We start from the raw sequence: 19,790 nt of genomic DNA, 5'->3' as shown, positions 1-19,790 counted from the left end.
ATTTGGAGCCAGTAGGAGATAAAGTCCTCCAGTAGTGGTTCAAAATCTTCCCCGCCATATAGTTCCTTCCTATTTGCTTCCTCTTTGGTTAAGCTAGCACATTGGGCTTTGCACAACAAAGCAGCTCAAAAGGAGTTAAAAAAATAATCAGTGTTTGTACTAGTTTTTCATCTGTCTGTGCTGGTGAAGCTCTATCACCTGCATGACCCCCAAAACTGTCATCCATAAAGACAGTGCAACCTGGGAACAAGCAGTGAAGGAAGGGAAGGACAGCGGGTACGGAAGCATCCTGCTCAAAAGAAAACATTCTGCAAACTATGGCCTGGATATCTGCTCAGTGAACTTTTATTTCCATTGACAGGCTGCCAAGTAGTGAGAACAGTTAACTACACAGACATAAAAATTAGTTTAGGAGCTCCCCAGGAGACACAAACACGTAGTGTTTATTCTATTGTGAAGATTAACTATTTCTAATTAATTGGCAATCCATTAGCTTGGGAGTATTTAAAGAAAAAGATTGTGATGTACCAAAGAAGAATGGCACTAAACAGATTAACATATTTGAGATGGCATTGAGTTGTACAAACTCAGTGAGCTAAAACATCAAATGAATAAGGATTCACTTTAGAGTGGCTTGGTAAAAGAAGTAAAGGTCTCCAGAGGACCAAAGGAGAAAAGGTAAGGGAAGTGAATGAAGAAGGCAAGGAAGGATTGAACACTGTTTACAACACTAACCTACAACTTGGGAGCAATATAAGTAATTGGGGTACAACAGAGAATAATAAATGAAAGGATGGAGAACAAAGCCAAGAACTGAATGTGTGAGAGGGAGAACAGTTTAGTACTGAAAGAAGCAAAAGGGAGCTTCTAACATGTAGGTAGTAGTGGAATGGAAAAAAAGCATGACTGAAATGAGAAAAAAAAAAACCACTGCAAAATAGAGAAAGGAAGAGTTTGGGAAAGAACTGTGGAGTACTAACACACCCCTGAGGGGTATATATTACAATTATTAAGCATCAGCCTTCAACTATCCATTCTTAAGACATCTGTCAGTCTTGAAATTTTCATGGAAAATATCTTAATAGAAACCTATTGCAGATGTTAAATAGAAGTGTCAGTTACAAAAGATTTTTTTACATAGGAAAAAAAACCCAAACACTCTTTTTCCCTTTATGGAATTGGTTTAACTATACACATGTTGTAGAGGTAGATTTTAGAGGCATATATGAATACACTGTGGTAACATTTAAAACAATCTTGCCATGGTTGTGCATTGTAAAATCATTCCTGTTGCAACCAGTGGAGTGTCTCATGAAGATACGGCCTCTCTCTTTGCATTTTGAACATCACTGCTGTTTTTGTGAATGCCCGTGACTGTGAGCTGGCCAAGCTAACCAGATACATCAGCTGAAAATGGGTAAAAGGAGAGAAGTGGAATTTATAAGACAGCCACATGGGCTACTACATATCGCTGTCAGACTTACCAGCTGAAATTTCAACAGTTGCACAAAAGCCTACAGATTCCATATTCAGTTCCTCAGGCGCCTTTGCCTTTTGGAGTGCCAGACAGTGTTGTTTGTTTGCTTTTGTATTCATTTAAATGGATTGGTGTTAATCGCTTCTGACTGCTTTGTTTTTCTCTGCCCTAGTATTACTGCTTTGTTTATTTCTCCGTGTAATTCTTGAGTTCAACAAAGATCAGCCAATAATTTACAATGAACATCTTCTGAGCGTTGCACCATCACAGTATATTCCTAAACATTCATAATCTCCTTGAATTCACCCATTTTCAAGAACATCTTTTACACCAGTGTTTTTTCAAATATTTTCCCTAGGACTTGATTAAGTATGTCTCAAATAATTTACTTGCTCTTGGTTGGTTGAATGAGCTGCACCTAATTTTTAGCCGTTATTTTTATTGTTATTGTTTCAGGGTTTGTTGGCATCTAAAAATGTGCCACAATTATTTATGCAGTAATAGCTATACCTATGTAACTATCTGTATGAAAACTCTTAATGAAAAGACTGGTGACCTTTTCATGTTAGTTATTCCACGAGAGGATGCTGTTTGCAGTAGGAGTATACATATGGGAGTTGCACTGATACAGCAATGCAGATAGATATTCCCATGTAGACAAATCAACAGTTAGAAGTACACACACATACAGCACCAGAATGTTTTTGTTCTTTGATTTGGACAGATGAACAAATGCCTCTGGCTTAAATGGTTCATGGTAGATTTATAATATGAAACAAAACACATGTCTGTAAACATTTCTACAAATATATCTCAGCTGCTTAGAAATTATGTTACAAGGGAACATGACTAAGTACCTGAAAAAGTAAGTAAATTAATGTAACAGTGGCTCGTTCTGTTATTAAATCTGGTCTAGGACATTGCTACCTCACATGATTAGATTCTCTGGGAATTATCTTTGAAACAATTATTTTCTTGTGAAAATTTTTGATTAATCTGAAACTTTTTCAAGGAATTAATTTGACTAAACTCCAGGCAGAGAATGATTTTTTTTTTTTTTTTTCCTACTCAAATGAAAATTTCCACCTTTGGGAAAACAATTCTAGTCACTGCCTTGAGTAGCAAACTTTGGATCTTAAACTCTTCTGCTAGATATTAATAGAGTATAATAATCTCTACATTTGCTTGAAATGTGCCTATGATCAAAATAAACTTTATTTAATTACAGATACTTTTTTTTTTTTAGTGTTATGGTTTAACCTGCCAGGCAGCTAAACACCACACAGCCATTCGCTCACTCCCCTGCCCCATGGGATGGGGGAGAGAATCAGAAAAAAAGGTAAAACTCAAGGGTTGAGATAAAGATGATTTAATAGGACGGAAAAGGAAGGGAAAATAATAATAATAATCATAAAAGAATATACAAAACAAGTACAAGTACAAAACAAGTGATGCACAATGCAGTGGCTCACCACCCGCTGATCGATGCCCAAGTAGTGTCTGCACCCTGGCCCCCAGCCAACTCCCCTCCCCAAGTTTTTTGTTCAACAAGACATCATGTAGTACGGAATATCCCTTGGGCCAGTTGGGGTCAGCTGTCCTGGCCTGTGTCCCCTCCCAGCTTCTGGTGCACCTCCAGACTCCTCACAGGGCAGTGTGAGAAGCTGAAAAGCTCTTGACTGGTGTAAACCCTGCTCAGCAACAACTAAACCGTCAGGGTGTTATCAACGTTCTTCTCATCCTAAATCCAAAACACAGGACTATACCAACTAATAGGAAAAAAATTAACTCTATCCCAGTCAAACACAGGACATTTAGAAATTCCGTAAGATGAAACAGTGATTTTCTGCACAGTTGGTACATAGTTTATTTTGGATCTTCCTCAGCAAAGCAATGAAGTATGTAGTTAGTATTTGAATGTCTCTGCATAGTAGACCTATTGTCTTCGTGAGCATGTGTTTAAGCATGTGTTTGCTCAATTAAAGCTTAAATTAGGTGCAGTGAAAGTGCAACCTAGAAGTGCAATATAAATTTTCACAATGAAATGCAGTATCTTGCTCCTGGGGAAGTCAGGAATGCAACCACCTTGTTGTATTGTATTAAGAGCAGGAAAAAAGTTTTAAATTTAGTGATGGAGGGCATGCATGTGAAAATGAAGTTATTTTTAAACCTTTGTTATAATGATATTACTTGTTCTAGCTTTCCAGTGCATACCATTACCTAACATTAATTTATATCTTAAAATTTGATAAGCAATACTAGCTCTTCAGATGCTTTATAATTTATAGTTTCTATTGATTTTGCTTTAAGATATGACCAGATGTTGTTGTTTTTTAAAGTAACAGATTAGTGCGTTCTGATGGAATTGTTTTAATATAATTTATTTCTTGGGCTGTATTGACATTTACAAAGCTGTGTATTCTGCTTAAAACAAGTACCTTTTCCTCAGAGTAGGAAGGCAGTCATAGAGTTTGAATTCAGGAATGCTGAAAAATAAATAGAAACTGCATCCAAAGCCTCATGCAGTGACCTAGACCCTTTCACAGTAATTTCGGTGGGATGCACCTTGTACGGGCAGAAAGGAAGTTCTATCAGCTACCAGATTTTGCTCTTTTCCAAAAAAAGCAGTAAGTTTCCTCCAGTTCGTGACATTTATCTTAGTGGAGTGTAATTAACCTCCTGATTCTACTGCTGGTCCAGTAGTGTTGGGGAGGAGGTATGCACATGCTTCTAGCTGCAAGGCCCAGAAGCCATCACTTAGCATTCAAAATCATTAGAAATACCTTATGATTGTCTTCTAAACACTCTGAGATAAGAGACTGCATTTAGTGTAACAGTTGCAGAGGTGGAAAGGTGAGAAGATTAATTGGAGGGCAATGTAGTATTTAAAAAAAAAAAACACAACCCTTTACTTATAAAAGAATATGAAGTAGGATAAATTGCAGCTAATACTTTAATTTTATTAAGATTATAAACATGATTTGAACATTTTATGAACTTTATAAACTTTTAACTGTCCTGGGATCAGGATCAAAACTAAAATTTCTTCTTCTATTCAACCAAAGGGATAAAGCAATGCTATTTGCCATACTCTGCTCTCTGGGAAGAGTCTAGCTTCTCTGACAACACTCTCCATGAGTAATCTTGTAGAAGTGAAGTTACTAAAATTTTACTCTGATTGTTGTAGCCACTAGGTTGAAGATTAATAACCCTAAAATAACAAATGCCCTGTGAGTATCTCTCTATAGAAATGGTATTTCACACGGATTGTTTCAGTTTCAGAATGCTTCAATCTAATCAACTATGATTATATCTCATTAAACATATTTCATCTAAACCAAAGCATACTTATTTCTTGTGTGCTTTTTAACCAAAGATAAACCATGGAGTTTTTCAAATGGTCCTCGCAGTTTCAACAAGGTTTTCCTTAGCTTGACTTCTGGATAAGCATTGATCCAAATCTCTTTTTTCCGTTCTAGTTAAATACCTATGGGTTTATGTTGTCATAGACATCTAAACACTCTCTTTTGAGTCACTTCTGCATATCTGTTTATTTATTTTGAGTTTCAGAACAACTAAATAGTTTTACCAGAAGCTCATGCATCCTGTGAAAGCAAGCTAGGAAAATCTCAGGACTTTTTTCCTGGAGATTTATTTCCATGTTTTTTGTCCCCATGTACACACATGGCATGAGTCTTTTAAAGCCATTTCTTGAGCTAGGAGGAGGTTGCTTTGTTGAAAATGGTTTTTAAGCCTAATGTATCAATTAGAATCATAGAATCATAGAATGGTTTGGGTTGGAAGGGTCCTTTAAAGAACATCTAGTTCCAATCCCCCTTGCCGTGGCCACAGACACCTTCCACTAGATCAGGTTGCTGAAAGCCCCATACAACCTGGCTTTGAAAACTGCCAGGCGTGGGGCATCCACAGCTTCTCTGGACAACCTGTTCCAACACCTCGCCACCCTCATAGTGAAGAATTTCTTCCTTATATCTAATCTAAATCTGCCCTCTTTCAGTTTAAAGCCATTACCCCTTGTCCTATCACTACATGCCCTTGTTAAAAGTCCCTCTACAGCTTTCTTGTTGGCCCCCTTTAAGTACTGAAAGGCCGCAATCAGGTCTCCCCACAGCCTTCTCTTCTCCAGGCTGAACAACCCCAACTCTCTCAGCCCATCTTCATAGGAGAGGTGCTGCAGTCCTCAGATCATCTTCACGGCCCTCCTCTGGACTCGCTCTAATGGGTCCATGTCCTTCTTATGCAGAGGCCCCCAGAGCTGGACACAGTACTTCAGGTGGGGTCTCGTGAGAGCAGAGTAGAGGGGAAGAATCCCCTCCCTCGCCCTGCTTGCCACACTTCTCCTGATGCAGCCCAGGGTGTGGTTGTCTTTCTGGACTGCAAGTGTACATTGCCACTTCCATTGGATGTCCTGCTGTTTGAAGCTTTATATCTCAAAAATGTTTCCCCATGGTTTTTGTATTCCCCCCATCTGCTCAAGGAGTCTGGAGTAATTTCTAAAAATACCAAAGAGTAATTATTCCAAGGCACGATTAGGTAGAGTACAGCATAACATGCAGCACTTTGTACACTTGCCCTTACACTGGGACTTTGACTGGAATAATAAATACATGCCCTTTGAGATCATCATTCAACTGAAGCCATTCCTTGCTTTTGTCACTGATTTTTTGTTGGTTTTTTTAAGCCTAGTGTTATAGGTAACTGGCATTTGTGTCTTTGTATTCCACCTATATACAATATGCAAATGTATTTAGACTTCCATGAAAATAAAAGCACTTTTACAATTTGAGTTTAATATTGTTTTAATGAGATTTAGACAGTAGACTGGATATATGATAGACATTTCTTCTTCAAAGACATTAGAAAAAGTAATCCCTAAACCACCTTGTGGCACATGTGTACATGTACGGACAGCCGCATTGTGTATCTATGTGCAATTACTACAAGCAGTCTGTTTTTTCCCTTGGAAAATAATACTTCTTTTCTACAATTCTATGTGATATTTAATCTGTTCTCTTCCTTATTTAGAACTTCAACTTCTATAAAATTTATATCAGCATTTTTTTCCTAAAGAAGTAAAAAAAAAAAGAAAGAAAAAGGGAAAAAATCACTTTGAGAAACAACAAAAGTTGAACATGCCATATAAAGTGGAGAAGGGACTTCTACTGGAAAGACTCTAGAATGAAGTTTAAATCAGAAAAATAAATTAAAGGATTAAAATTGAAAAAACAGTAGCAGAAGTTCCAGGAAGAAAGTTGTACTACAGATAACACTTAAGAGTTTTCAAAACGTAATAAAAAATAGACATCTAAAAATCTTAAGATTTGCCCATTATTCTTACTCTGTGGGCATGGTGTTAAGCAATAACTGAAATCTAAATTGCTTCCAAGTTAAGTGTTTCCTTTTGTTTTGGTTAGGAAAAATCCAGGTTTCTCTGGCTGTTAAAACTGGTGCTTTGTTTGTCCCCCCAGATTTCTTGTGTTTAAGAAGCCTTTTAAAGCAGGACACCACAGTATATTGCCACCACAGCATGCAGTGTTTGCCTTGGAACCTATTTGCAGAGTAAAACGTATGGACCAGTCATTGTGTTTGGAAAAAAAAAAAGATTGAAAAAGTTAAAAAAAAATAAAAGTATTTACAAATTCTTTTAACCAAGAGATATTTCAAACCTGACTTACTGGACATAGCCTAGGTACTTCTTAAGAGTGACCCTATTAGTTTTCCTATTAGATGTTCTCTAGACTTCTGTAGGAGAAATCAAGTTCTGTTTTGTTTTCTACTTGTTTTTTAGATTTCTCTCTTTTATTCACATTAACTCCCAGGGATTGTCCCTGGACTCAGTGAAAGCCTTCCTGTGAAAGGAGCAATGTCTCATGGAGGTTTCAGGCCCACAAGTCCTTCCTTGACCTAGTGTCCCAGTGCTCACATGCTGACTCTGCTCTTGTCAGCAGCATGCTGAAATGGCAAAGCAAAGCCAGCACCTACTTTCTAGATCATAACGTATAATAGAATGGAAATAGTGTACTTGCTCCCATAAAAAGATGCCTATGTCATGGGCTGTGTTTCCCCTTATAGACCTCTGGAAATTGACAGGGTAGAGACAAAAAGCCATGTATTTAATGTGCATTTGCCAGGCATAACTGCTAAAGATTTCTAATATGTAGATTTAAAACCAGTATGCAATCTCGTATTAGCGTTGTAGAATGTTTCATCAATTTTTCTGGTGAAATTATTGGTTCCTCAGAAATAAAATTGATCATGGGGCCTGGTGAGTTTAAAAAAAGCAGAATGGAATTTGTATTGTAAAAATGTTGGAAAAATATGAACCACATTTTTGGCAAAAAATAAGTTACTTTTCTTTTTCTAAATAGCTTTGTATTTAAAAATTTGCTGAATTATTAATTTTTCATAGATTTAAAACACTAGACATAAAAGTGTTAAAATCCCAAGTTTTTCCTTGTTCCAGATATTTTGAGGTAAATTCATAATATCAAATTTTTAAGACTTTCAGTTTTCATTACTATACATGGTGGAAGGTCCTCTACTCATGTTGGATAGCTTTATATCAGATAGTTTAGAACAGTTTGATATTAGATAGCTTAGAAAGTGGGTATCTTTAGATTGGACATAAGGAAGAGATTTTTTATGATGAGGGTGTTGAGACACTGGAACAGGTTGCCCAGAGAAGTTGTGGATACCACATCACTGAAAATGTTCAAGGCCAGGTTGGATGGGCCTCTGAGCAACTTGATCTAGTGAAAGATGTCCGTTCCCATGATGAGGAAGTTGGAACTAGGTGTTCTTTAAAGGTCCCTTTACCAACCAACCATTCTGTGATTATATAGTTCAGATATTAGATGGGTTTTTTGCTTGAGCAGAGGAATATTGTAATCAGTATTTCATTGTCTTTCCTTCCTTCATGTCAGCAAATGCTTTTACTATTTGGTGCTGCACTGTTCATCAAAGAGTAGAAGAGATCCAGTTGGTTAATGTGCTGGCAAGATGGCACTGATTTTCAGAGAACTACGTTATGAGTTCAAATGAAAAACATTTGAGATCTTTCTGAGATTAATATTTACATAGGAATTATCCTTATATGCTAACTATACTATATGTTTGCCTTAAAAATACTTAACTGACTGTGGGTATGAAATGGGCTTTCACAAAGGGTCTCTCTTCCTGAAAATAATGGCCTTCTGCTGATTGCAAGAAGTTAAAATGGTAACTCCTTTGATGATTATCAGAAAAAAAAAAAAAAAAAAAAAAAGAAAGAAAATAAACAGATGTCCTTAGTTTGTTGAAATTAAACTTTCCAAAAAGTTATGAGATACTTAATCTGCTTACTCTCTCACTCTCAAAACCTCAAAGATGCATCTGGTCTAGTCTCAAGGACTTCAATTTACTGCCCACTGTACAGCAGCATCCAAAGTGCTGTAGTTTGGTGACAGCATGCTCTCAGGCTGTCTTTTGGGGCACAGTAATTTTGCTGTGGTATACAAAGCTATTCTGTTTCACACATTTCGAAGAGGAAAAGCATCTTTCTGTATTATTCTAAGGGAAAGGTTTTGCCATTCCCCCAGGGTCTATAAGGGAGATTTACTCTCTTGCTTAACTTGGTTTACACATTTTTAACAATTTTCTTTTTCTTCTTGAAGTGCATATTTTATTTTTCAGTGCCTGAAGCTAACTTGTTAATTACTTTTCCATATATTCCAAGCAAAATATAGACTAAATCAGAACATTATATAAAGGTCATATTGAAGCCTTTTCTGATGGAAATGAAGCTTATGCAGTAAAAATAGCTCTAGATGCCAGGTGGCACTGAAGGCTATTACAGTAGGCTGTCACATTTAAAAGCTAGAAATCTTGCTTAGGTCAGGAATAGAAATTAATTAGTATTTTCAGCCTATCCCTTAGTGAATGTTTGTCTATATATAATAAAAATATCTCAGTTCAGCAAAATACCTCACTTCTTTTCAGGATCAAGCAAAAAGGGTGCTAGGAGGTTGAGATTAGCCTGCAGTGCTGGGAACTGTCTGAGAAACTCATATAAGGGCATTTTTCCATAATCTGTATAGTTTTAGAGGTTGATATTTGTGGTGAGTATACAACATTCATCCAAGTGTACAAATACAAGTGCAAGATCATATTGTATCCCCTGACTTAGCTATTGCTTTATGTCATGAACATTTTCTTTTGGTTGCTTATCACTTTCTCAGCTGAACTTTGAGGTGGAAGTTTTCCATGCCAGGCGTCTGCCTCAGGCTGAACTAAGCTCACATCGTTTCACTATTTCTCATAATGAGGTTAAGGAAAAAAGGTGTTCTGCTGCCCATTTTGATTCTCAAAGCTGTTCTACTGAGAAACCTTTCTGCTCTGATGCTTTGGAGCTGGGACACGCATTTTCACAGTGCAGTGTCAGAGGTTGCTTTTATTACTGCCGTGGAAAAGTCCACAGAGTCAGCTAAGGAGGTAGGCTTAGTTCATGCTCAATTAGCAGAGACAGCTCCTAACCTAACAGAGTTGAGAAGTCTGTTACAGGGAAACCAGCAGTGCATACTGCTGTCTGACGGTGGGTGAAATCAAGTCTGCCGTACCAACTACCAGTGCATCTCTGTGGCAGGGAGAGCAGGGAGCAGAACAGATGGAGGTGTCACCCTGCGAGGGAAACACACCACCTTTGTCTCAGGCTACAGCAATGTCAGCACTGTCTATTGGCACCAGGTCTGTATCGATAGGGTTGATTTACTTAGGTGCTTTTCTGTCAGGGAAGCACTATTCCCGTGAGAAGAGGCCTTGCAGATGTCTAGACCTTGCCTGGACAGATACAAAGAGCAGAATTAGCAGTTAATACAGGGTCATGTGAGTAAAACAGTCAAAGATTATTATTTGATATTGATTGCTTTATCTTCTGACGATGGAGCAAGAACAAACAAGATGAAGAAGAACAAACTACTGTTCATGCTGCTCCCGGGATCTCAGTGTACTGTCTTGTTCCTTGTGTTCTCTGTACTTCCAAAAAGTAGAGCTGAAGCACAGGAGAAAATATGGCAAAAGGCTAACCATGGTAGAGAACAGATGACAAGATCCTCTCCTGTTAGAATGGACAGATTTTCATTTGAGAAGTGGTGGAAACTGAGACGAGAAATTGCTGAGGGAGAAGGGAGTTGACAGGCGAAGAAATGAGATTAATGAGTTGTGCATGGTCATGGAGTGAGTGGATCTGAATATGTGCATAAAAAGGTGATAATCTGCAGTGGGATGATCTGCATTGGGTTGGCTACAGTTGGAAGAATTGTTTCCTTCACGCAGGCCACTTATTTCTGAATCCTTCTTCCAACCTACTCATGCTTTCTTGCTCTCTCCTTTATGCTTGTGCTAGCAGTTGTACAGCTACGTGTTGAGCTGCATCAGGTAGCCATCCTGGCTGAAAGTAGCCTTTTCCGTAAAGCAATTTCCCTGTCAGAGTTAGTGTTCATTTGGTTCAGGTCCTTGATCTGACTTGCCATGCAGTGGCATGTGTGCTCTCAGTGGGAAGGGGAATTTGGTGGAAACATGTAGTGAAAGATAGAGTGAAGAAAAAAAAAAATCTGTTATCTTTGGTGAGATGCTGTAATTAAATTGGATTAAAGCAGTCAAAGACTCCAGGCATTAGATGCATTGAAACGGGAAAAAAAGCAAATACTAAGGAAAACAAAACAAACCAGAGTGGTGTTGGTTGAGGATTTGGAAGCAGGTTAATAAGCCTGATGAAAAGGACTCTGTTCAAAAAATAGCATCCCAAAGGGGCTTATTTGTGCTTATTTTTGTTGTCAACAGTTGTATGACCATCTTTAAAGCATTGGATTGACTATGAAAACATAACAGTACTGAGGAACTCAGTTTTACTAATTTTCTGTTCGGTGCAGATTTAAGTGGGTTTTAGTTACTAGGGATTTGCATTACACATTCATTCAGAGGATAAAGAAGTACTGAATAATGACCCGTTTGCAGAATGACTGGTCCTGTAGAAAGATAGTACATGATAGCGAAGTTAAGGGCTATAAAGTAACTGTGCCCTTAAGGATGCTAAGTATGTTTTGCATGGACAACGAACCAGACCCTTTTATGATAGACACTATAACCCAAATAATATTAATTAGTGTAAGGTTTTAGTGGCGTCATATACATTATGAGTGCCAGTTCTTGCATACATATGTATTTAAAATCATCACTGTTGAGAATTGTGCATTTGACACTAAATTGTGCCAAGACTGTTGGGCAGTAGTCTCCTGCTTGGACAGCAGTGGAGCAACCGCATGGGTAGAGGTAATCTCATCCTGATTTCCTCTTCAAGAATGGAAAGTCCAATCTAGGTCAGCCTTTGCAGTCCAAGAAAAGAAACAGAAACCTGTAGAGAAGAACTCATCCTAGTAAGTTAGCTATTTAAAACAAAGAGAGCAGTGATTCCCACATTTTCTTTATTTACTACAGAATGAATGTGCATAGTTACTGTCAATTAGCAAGGAACTCTGAATTTAAGTAAATCCATTTTTCTGGCTTCTACAGGAAGGACCCACAAGTGGATCTTGAATTTGTGTAGGCCAGTATTATGGTGTGTGTGCACGTATGAGTATGCACACATGATTTTTCTCCTGAGGCTTTTAGGACCTCAGCTTTTTTAAAGCTGTTGATTTGTTATGCTTGTTATTTGTTTTTCTTCATATTTATTTATTTATCTCTTCCAGAATATACATTTAACACACTGAATGTTCTGTGCTCCAAAGATTTTGAGCCTACAAAAAGCTACATCCATGTATAACTATAGTGATGCAAGTTTCAAGAGATCAGGCTGCAAATAATTATATAACATAAATAAGAGCGGCTGTGATGAGGTTCCCTGAAATCTAATGATCTTTGAGGTGGAAGTTGTACACTCTTGGTACTGACTACCTCAACATAGCCTTTGTAGGTTCTGAGCAAAGCTAACGAGTGTGAATTTTGAAAGTACCTGTTCCATTGATATGATTGTAATGCTCCAGTGTCACATTGGAAGAAGGGTGGCAGAAAAGCCTTAATTTGAAAGTGTCATAAAATCAATAGATAAAGAAACAACAGAAAAATTAATCAGGTTACAGAAGAATGGAAAGGTATGAGTATTGCAAGCTCACACTGTGTACTGTCCAGTCCTAGGGTTGTTGGGTATGATAAGCAAGAGAAGGAAGAGAAGCAAAAAATATTTTAAGATTAAGACTAGGAACAAATTGCCCCTATATGTTGTTATTATTACTCCCCTTGTTATGATGTTTAACAGCAGGATGAATGGGAAATATCCCTCTCCAATAACTCTTCTGGGAATGAATCTATAGCATAATCTCTACAATTTTACAAGTTGGCTGTTGTGCTGAAACAGCCAAGGAAAACCTTTAACGATAAGGATAAGTTCAATCATATATCTTGTATGTTTGTTGTTCTAGTAACATTTCCTATCACTTCATATCTCTTGTTCTTAAATAAACACATTTTTATCCATAACTCTTGTTTAGTAAAAAGCAAGCAAGCAAACAAAAATCTATTCTGATTCCTGGTAATCTTGCACAACAAAAAAAAGATGTTAATTCTTACAGCCAGAATCCTTGCCCTACCTTTTCAGTAATCCATATGCTATTATATAAGGGTGTTAAGAATTTGTAGATGTGCCTAAGCTTAAGCAGGTTGGATAGCTGCTAAAGCAAGTAAGGAGGAGGTGCCAAGGAAAGCTTGCAAAGCATGGCTGAACTGAGAGAATATGGTACTTCTGTTAAATTCCTTTGCAACAGACTTTATAATCAGGGAAAGATGTGATGTTTAGGATTGTTTTCTGATGGAGGTACATAGGTTGCAGAAAGGCTATGGCAAGGAAAGATTTGTAGATACAGGTAGCATATTTTATGAACTAGCTGATAGATGAAATGGACAGGCATTCAGATGTGTTTTTCTTCATGTCTGGAACAGCAGTATTTTAGCAGTCATGATCATGGATATGCATAATACCACTACACTGCTGTGGCTTTGTACTGCATCAAAGCCCAGGAAGAGTTAAAGCTGACAGGTAATGGAATTACCTGCGAATGGAATTAAGCACCCTAGAGAACCAAGAACAGGTTTTAATATAGAGCTGAGGTGGCTTGTTTTCTTCCATCTGGTCTTTCCTATTATGAATTTGTGTCTCATCAGCTACTATCTGGTGCCCAGTTCTTATCCAGATGAGTTTCTTCCTGCATTGCACTGTTTACTGTTCTTCTGCCTGTTACTAATCCCCCCAAAATCTCCAACAAGTAAAAAAGTCCTGCTATCCCAAACTGTCTTGACTTTGGCCTCAGTTGGTACTGTTTCCCAGTAAGGCATCAGCTAGCTGGACTCTCTGAGTAGCTGTATCATTGAGGTATTGAGAAGTTCTTTAAGTCTATCCTAGCTTGAACAGGGAAAAAAATATTGAAAGAAGATATGACTATATGACTTCAACATTGTGGCAAAAAATATTTACTGTAAAATATTTACTGTAAACTAATAAACTGCCAAATAAAAATTAATAGTATGACTGGAGATAAGTAAAAGAGCGGAAGCTTTCACAGTCCATTCCAGAAGTGTATATTCATTACTTAGTCAAGACACAACTTCCACTGGCTGCCATGGGAGCTGTGGTTGTACGACAACTGTTCTGATAAAAATAACAATTATGAAAATGTAACATGCTCCCATGAACGTCCAGTTGTCTATTACTAAAACCGTTAAAATTAACTGTACCTTTATGTATTCTAGAAGATATTTGAGCTGTGTCAAATAAGCTGAGAAAAGACTTGGAATTCATGAAGTTTTATTGAAACAGCTAGCTATGATGAAGAAGCCATAGCCCAAGAACAAAAAGATCTGGATATAGATTTATATATTCAATTTGCCTTCAGTACCATATTTTAACATTTACTTGCAAAGCATGAATTAACACTCTACAGCAATATTATAAGTCTTTGTTATAGTTATTCATGAATTTCATTAGTTTCAGACTTTCTACAGTATTTCGTCCTGTTAAAACTGTAGAACAGTATTTATTTATTAATATACGCTAAGAGAAAGCCTGACAATATTTCAACATATGATTCTTAATCTTTCCATACCAACCTGGAATTTCTCAATTTTCTTTTTTTTAATCCAGCCTCCTAGATGAGAAAACCATTCTAATAATTTTTCTCTGCAAAACAGTAATACTGAGCATTTTTTGAAACAAAATACAAATCAATAATCAGGTCAGGTCAGCATTCTGCTTTAGCCTTACTTCAGCAGGGGCAACGAGAGAAGGTATAAAGTAATGTATTTGTCATCAAATATTATTTCTTTTGGTAACAGAATACAGGCAATGTGTTGCAACTGTTTAAGAAATTCCAAATAAAGCGTTTGCTTCAAATGATGTAAGTCATGTAGCTAGGGATATCCTCGACACATACACACATTACATTAGTGAAGTAGTGTATTTGTTTTCATAGCATATCCTATTGATCTTACTCCCTGTGATTCTGAACCTAACTGCAGCATCCACGTTTTTCGGCCATACGACCTTCTCTGTGCTTGACTCCATTCCATCACCAGATGAGTAATATTATGGATTCCCTTTCAGGAATTGTATCCAGCTACCGATTAGACTAGATTGGAAGGAGAATATTAACATGCACTCAGGTCATCTATCCTGAGGTGAGGGGAAGTTAATTATGTCTAGTTCATGCCCTCACCTTTTGAAGTCACTCAGATGATTATGGCCTTCATTATGCCTCTGCACAGATCTGTGGATCTTGCAGACCAAAGGAAGGATAGATGTGTTTGATGAGCTACCCGTGCCACAGCTGAAGGTGGACACCAGAGGAAGTCTGCCATGCCGATCCCTCAAGGAGCATATTTGTGGCCTCAGGAGTGCTTCAGCTTATGCCCCAGCCCTTGTACAGGCTCTGCTGAAGGCAAAATCCACCTGGGCAGAGAACTGTATGTGAACGACCATCATGACACTGCATTGTGTGTAATAACACAAAGGGGAATTTTAAGTTAAAGCATTGCTTATCAGAAAAGACTAATCTCCAGTATTGCTATGCAGGAATTACTACCATTACTCACCAAAATAGGTCAGTATTTTCATCTGTGTACAACTAACTGCATGTGAGTCACATTAATCAAGAGTAATTCATTTGTATTTGTGCTGTGGAATTAGCTGGTGCGAAGGAAGCAGACATCCAGTGATCCTACTGTGTATCTTCAAAACTGAAGGCACATAACTGCAAACATGGGTTGTGATTTTAAATTGGGATGGTTATGCAAGTGTGTCGTTTTCTGAGCTGGCAAAACTAGCTAAGAAGGGAGTAAGAGTTGTAGAATAGTGACAGGATCTAGAATTCAGAAGGGTTTAGGGTAGGCTACATGAAAGCAGAAATGTTTGAAAACAGCTGGAAAAAAATGCAAAGCTGAAAGAATATATTTCCTCTGTTTTATAATCTAAGACAAATAAATGACTGGAGTTGTTGTGGTTTAATCCCAGTCTACAACCGAGCACCACAAAGTTGCTCGCTCACCCTCTCCACACCCCCAACCCCACAGTGGGATGCAGGAGAGAATCAGGAGGGCAAGAGTGAGAAAACTTGTGGGTTGAGATAAGAACAGTTTAATAATAAAATAGTAATAATAATAACAAGAACAACAATAATAGTAATGAAAAGGAAATCAACGAGAGAGAGAGAGGAAAAACAAATGATGCAACTGCTGACCCATGCCCAGCCCATCCCCAAGCAGCGATCACTGCCCCCCAGCCAAGTCTCCCCAGTTTCTACACTGGGCATGATGCCCTATGTTCTGGAATAGCCCTGGGGCCGCTTGGGGTCAGCTGTCCCAGCTGTGCCCCCTCCCAGCTCCTTGTGCCCCTGGCAGGGCAGGGGAAGCTGAAAAATCCTTGGCTGGTGGAAGCCCTGCTCAGCAACAACTGAACCGTCATTCTTCTCAACCTACATCCAAACCACAGCGCTATTCCAGATAGTAGGAAGAAGATTAACTGTCCCAGCCAAAACCAGGACAGGCGTGTAAGTCTTGTCTATTTCCCTTGGTTTCTTCTGTGGACAACTTGATGCCTTTTTGGACTATATGTATTTCACATTTAGTAATTCTCTTTCATCACTTTTTAATAATATTTATTGTCCTAGGGATAACCACCTTCTGAGACTCTCTTCTGCTGTTCCCGTGTCATTAATGTGACACTAGTAATTAGGACCTGACTCACACAAATATGAATACCATTAAGTTTAGACTGTTGCATTTTTTAATTCCCACTGGAATGCTCAGCAAGAGGACTATCTGGATTTTAATCTATTTGCTGTTACAATTAAGGTTCACATAATCTTTTCAGGTTTCCACTTTCTAGTTGTTAGTGGAACATGTCAGAAAAGGATGAGAGGTCCTTCTGAATCTTTCTGATTCCCACTGGCAATTTAAAGTGCAGTGAAACAACGGAAACTGACATATTCATATACGATGACAAGAATTATGGTGATAAAAGTAGCACTGTTGCAGAGAAATCCCAATTGGCAGTGAGGTTCTGTGTTCGGTACCAAACTATGTATATTTTTTCTTATTCCTGGGTATATTCTACTTAAGCAACAGACCAGTGCGGTAAATACAGAGATAGATTTGTTTCGACTCTATAAAGTATGAATTTAGAGAGTTTGTTTTAATGTAGAGACTGTAGACATTAATGTTGTCAGAACTGCACTTTTGAACTGAATATTTTGAACATCCCAATCTATAATAATTCCCTGAATATTTAAACATACTAAATTCTTCAAGTCTTTGCAGTTCTATAGCAATTTTTCTTTTTTTTTTAATAAAAGACAAGGTTATCTGTGTCTGCAGAGGTTTTTCTCTTTGATGTGAACCAGAATCAACTAAAAAAAGAGATTTGGAAAGTATTTCTAACATAAGTTGGAAAATTAACTGTGATATAATGATCATACAAAGTAAATCACAAAAAATGGAGCGTAGCAACCAAGCCCCCACACTTGGGTCAGCAAGACTGGGAGAAGTCATGGACAGAAACAGTGTCACGTAGGAATGCTGCTGCCTGAGTATAAAGTTAGAGAAGAAAAAGGGCCTGAACCTGGATTTTCTCTAAACAAAGCAGGTATTCTTCGGGAAGGTAAATCCCTCCTGTGAAAGGTTGTGCAGAGATGCAGAACAGGTCTCACATTAATTTGCTGCAGTAGGTTTATGAGGTAACTGGAAGGGGAAAAAAACTCTGGGCTTTATTCAGAAACACATACGTAGGTGAAGAAGGGTATAAAGAGCTGAAGAACAGCATTGAAAATGGGAAAGAAAGTTCTCAAGCTTGGAAGCGGAGGAGTATGAGGAGAAATAATGAGAGAGAACTTGGGAAAAATGTCTTGCAGTGCATTGAACATTTTCTCCAGCTTTTGGAGCATTTTAAGGTCTCATCCTGTGTAGAATCACTACACTGCCTACTATACTGACCACATCTCAAATTTGGGTGTAATCTGTCTTTCTCAGTCGATGGGAGGGTTAGGTGAGGAGCTTAAGACTATTAAGGAAAGGCACTGTATAGGCATCAAGTCTAAATAGCATCTTGTCAGAAAATATTCTAGTTATTTAGTTGAAAAAAGGTTGGGAGGTGGCTGGACAATCAGTTTAAATTTATTCTCTGTAATAGAAATCCACAGAACAGAATTTGAGGGAAATGTGAAGAAATGACCTAAATCATTTTGCACTCAAGGGGTCAACCTTAGCTTCTCCTGCATCCAGATGGAGACACCTTGATCATTATAATCAGCACGCTCCATTTGCTGCATTAAAAACAAGATAAATATTTAATCACAGTGCAATTAAGTCTGGATCAGTGCCATTAGTTTATAATGAATATATAGTTAGATAGAATCTAATACAGTACTAATTCACTTATGAGTCAGGCTGAACAGATTTTTTTTTTTTTTAAAGCTGATATTTTGGGAATGTTAATGAAATCAAGGTGTGTGTAACTGCTAATTATTTTTACTACTTCTGTGCTTTAACTGGAATAGCGTATAGCAATCAGTTAATATTATCAATATTCCACATAAACTTTCAGTGATGTTCTGCACTGCCTATTTATTCTTTTCAGGTTAAAATCACCAAACAAATAGCAAGTTGTAGGTATAATAAATACTTGTTGATACAAAATTTATTTGTATCCGAACAGCAAAATAGAATCAACAGTGGCAAATTCCAAAAGGAAATAATATAAAATATATTGATCTGTAGGAGCTATTGTGGGGTTGGTTTGGGTTTTTTTTTTCCCTGTTCTTCATTTTACAAATATCCAAGTATGCTGGGGAAGCAAGAATTTGTTATAAGACTTTGGAAGGCTTGCAGGATGATGTAGTTCAAAATACGTTGTTGGACTTCTGTGGGTTTTAGTTAAATAGAGAGACTCCTTTATTTTGTTTGAGTCATGTGATGATGCACTGGTATAGTAGGAGTTGGGCCCTGAAATATTTAGATATTTATGTAAATTTTGAACCCAAAATTACTTTCAAGAGAAAAAGAAAATATCTATGAGTAAGGAAGAGTAAATACTGGACTGCAATGTATTCATTCATTACTGAAGATGCTTTATACTTACATAGCAGAACAAGCATGCTCACTAGAAGAAACCATGTTCATGATTACAACCCGTTCTGGCAGGTCAATAGCCCATCTGCTGGGAACACTCTTTTCATAGGTCCTCAAAACTGTGCACTGCAAAGCAGGCAGCTGAGGTGTAGCTGTACTTTCAAGTAGTGACAAACACTCTGTTCTTTGGACCCAGCTACATCAAAAGTGTTCTTGGGAAATGGTAGTTTTCTTCCAAATACAGGTGAAATCTACAAAATACTTGAGCAGAAGCTTAGTCTTAACCACAAAGGTGTTGCACAGGCTCGAAGTACGTGTACTGATGAGAGTTAACTCCCTATGCTGCATTGCTGGGATGGATATCTCATACTTGTGTGCTTGAACTTCTAGCTAGGCTGAGACATCAGTATGTGTTTTGGTGTGATTTAATGATCCCCAGAACTCAGCAGAGGCAGGATCATTTCTGTCAAGTTGTTAAAATGGTCTCTGAAGTATCATGACTCCCATACAGACACGCAGCTGGGGGCATTCAAAACCAGCCTCTGTGTCAGGTAAGCCTTGTGCAATCATATTAAATTAGTAGGCAAAGTAGTAAATGTGAGGAAAATCAGAGACTCTCAAAAGCTTTTGTTATATTCCTGCCCTTTTT

General features: G+C 37.8%; 1 protein-coding gene across 1 annotated transcript in view; it reads left to right on the top strand.

Moving 5' to 3' along the window:
* Positions 1-19,790, top strand: part of EDIL3 (EGF like repeats and discoidin domains 3) — a 191,993-nt gene that overhangs the window by 38,017 nt on the left and 134,186 nt on the right. The gene's annotated exons all lie outside the window — the stretch shown is intronic.

The sequence above is a fragment of the Egretta garzetta genome, unplaced genomic scaffold (assembly GCF_000687185.1).
Source record: "Egretta garzetta isolate BGI_Z169 unplaced genomic scaffold, ASM68718v1 scaffold136, whole genome shotgun sequence".
Taxonomy (NCBI): Eukaryota; Metazoa; Chordata; class Aves; order Pelecaniformes; family Ardeidae; genus Egretta; species Egretta garzetta.
Note: the sequence above shows the minus strand (reverse complement) of the source record. Positions and strands in the feature narration are given on the sequence as shown.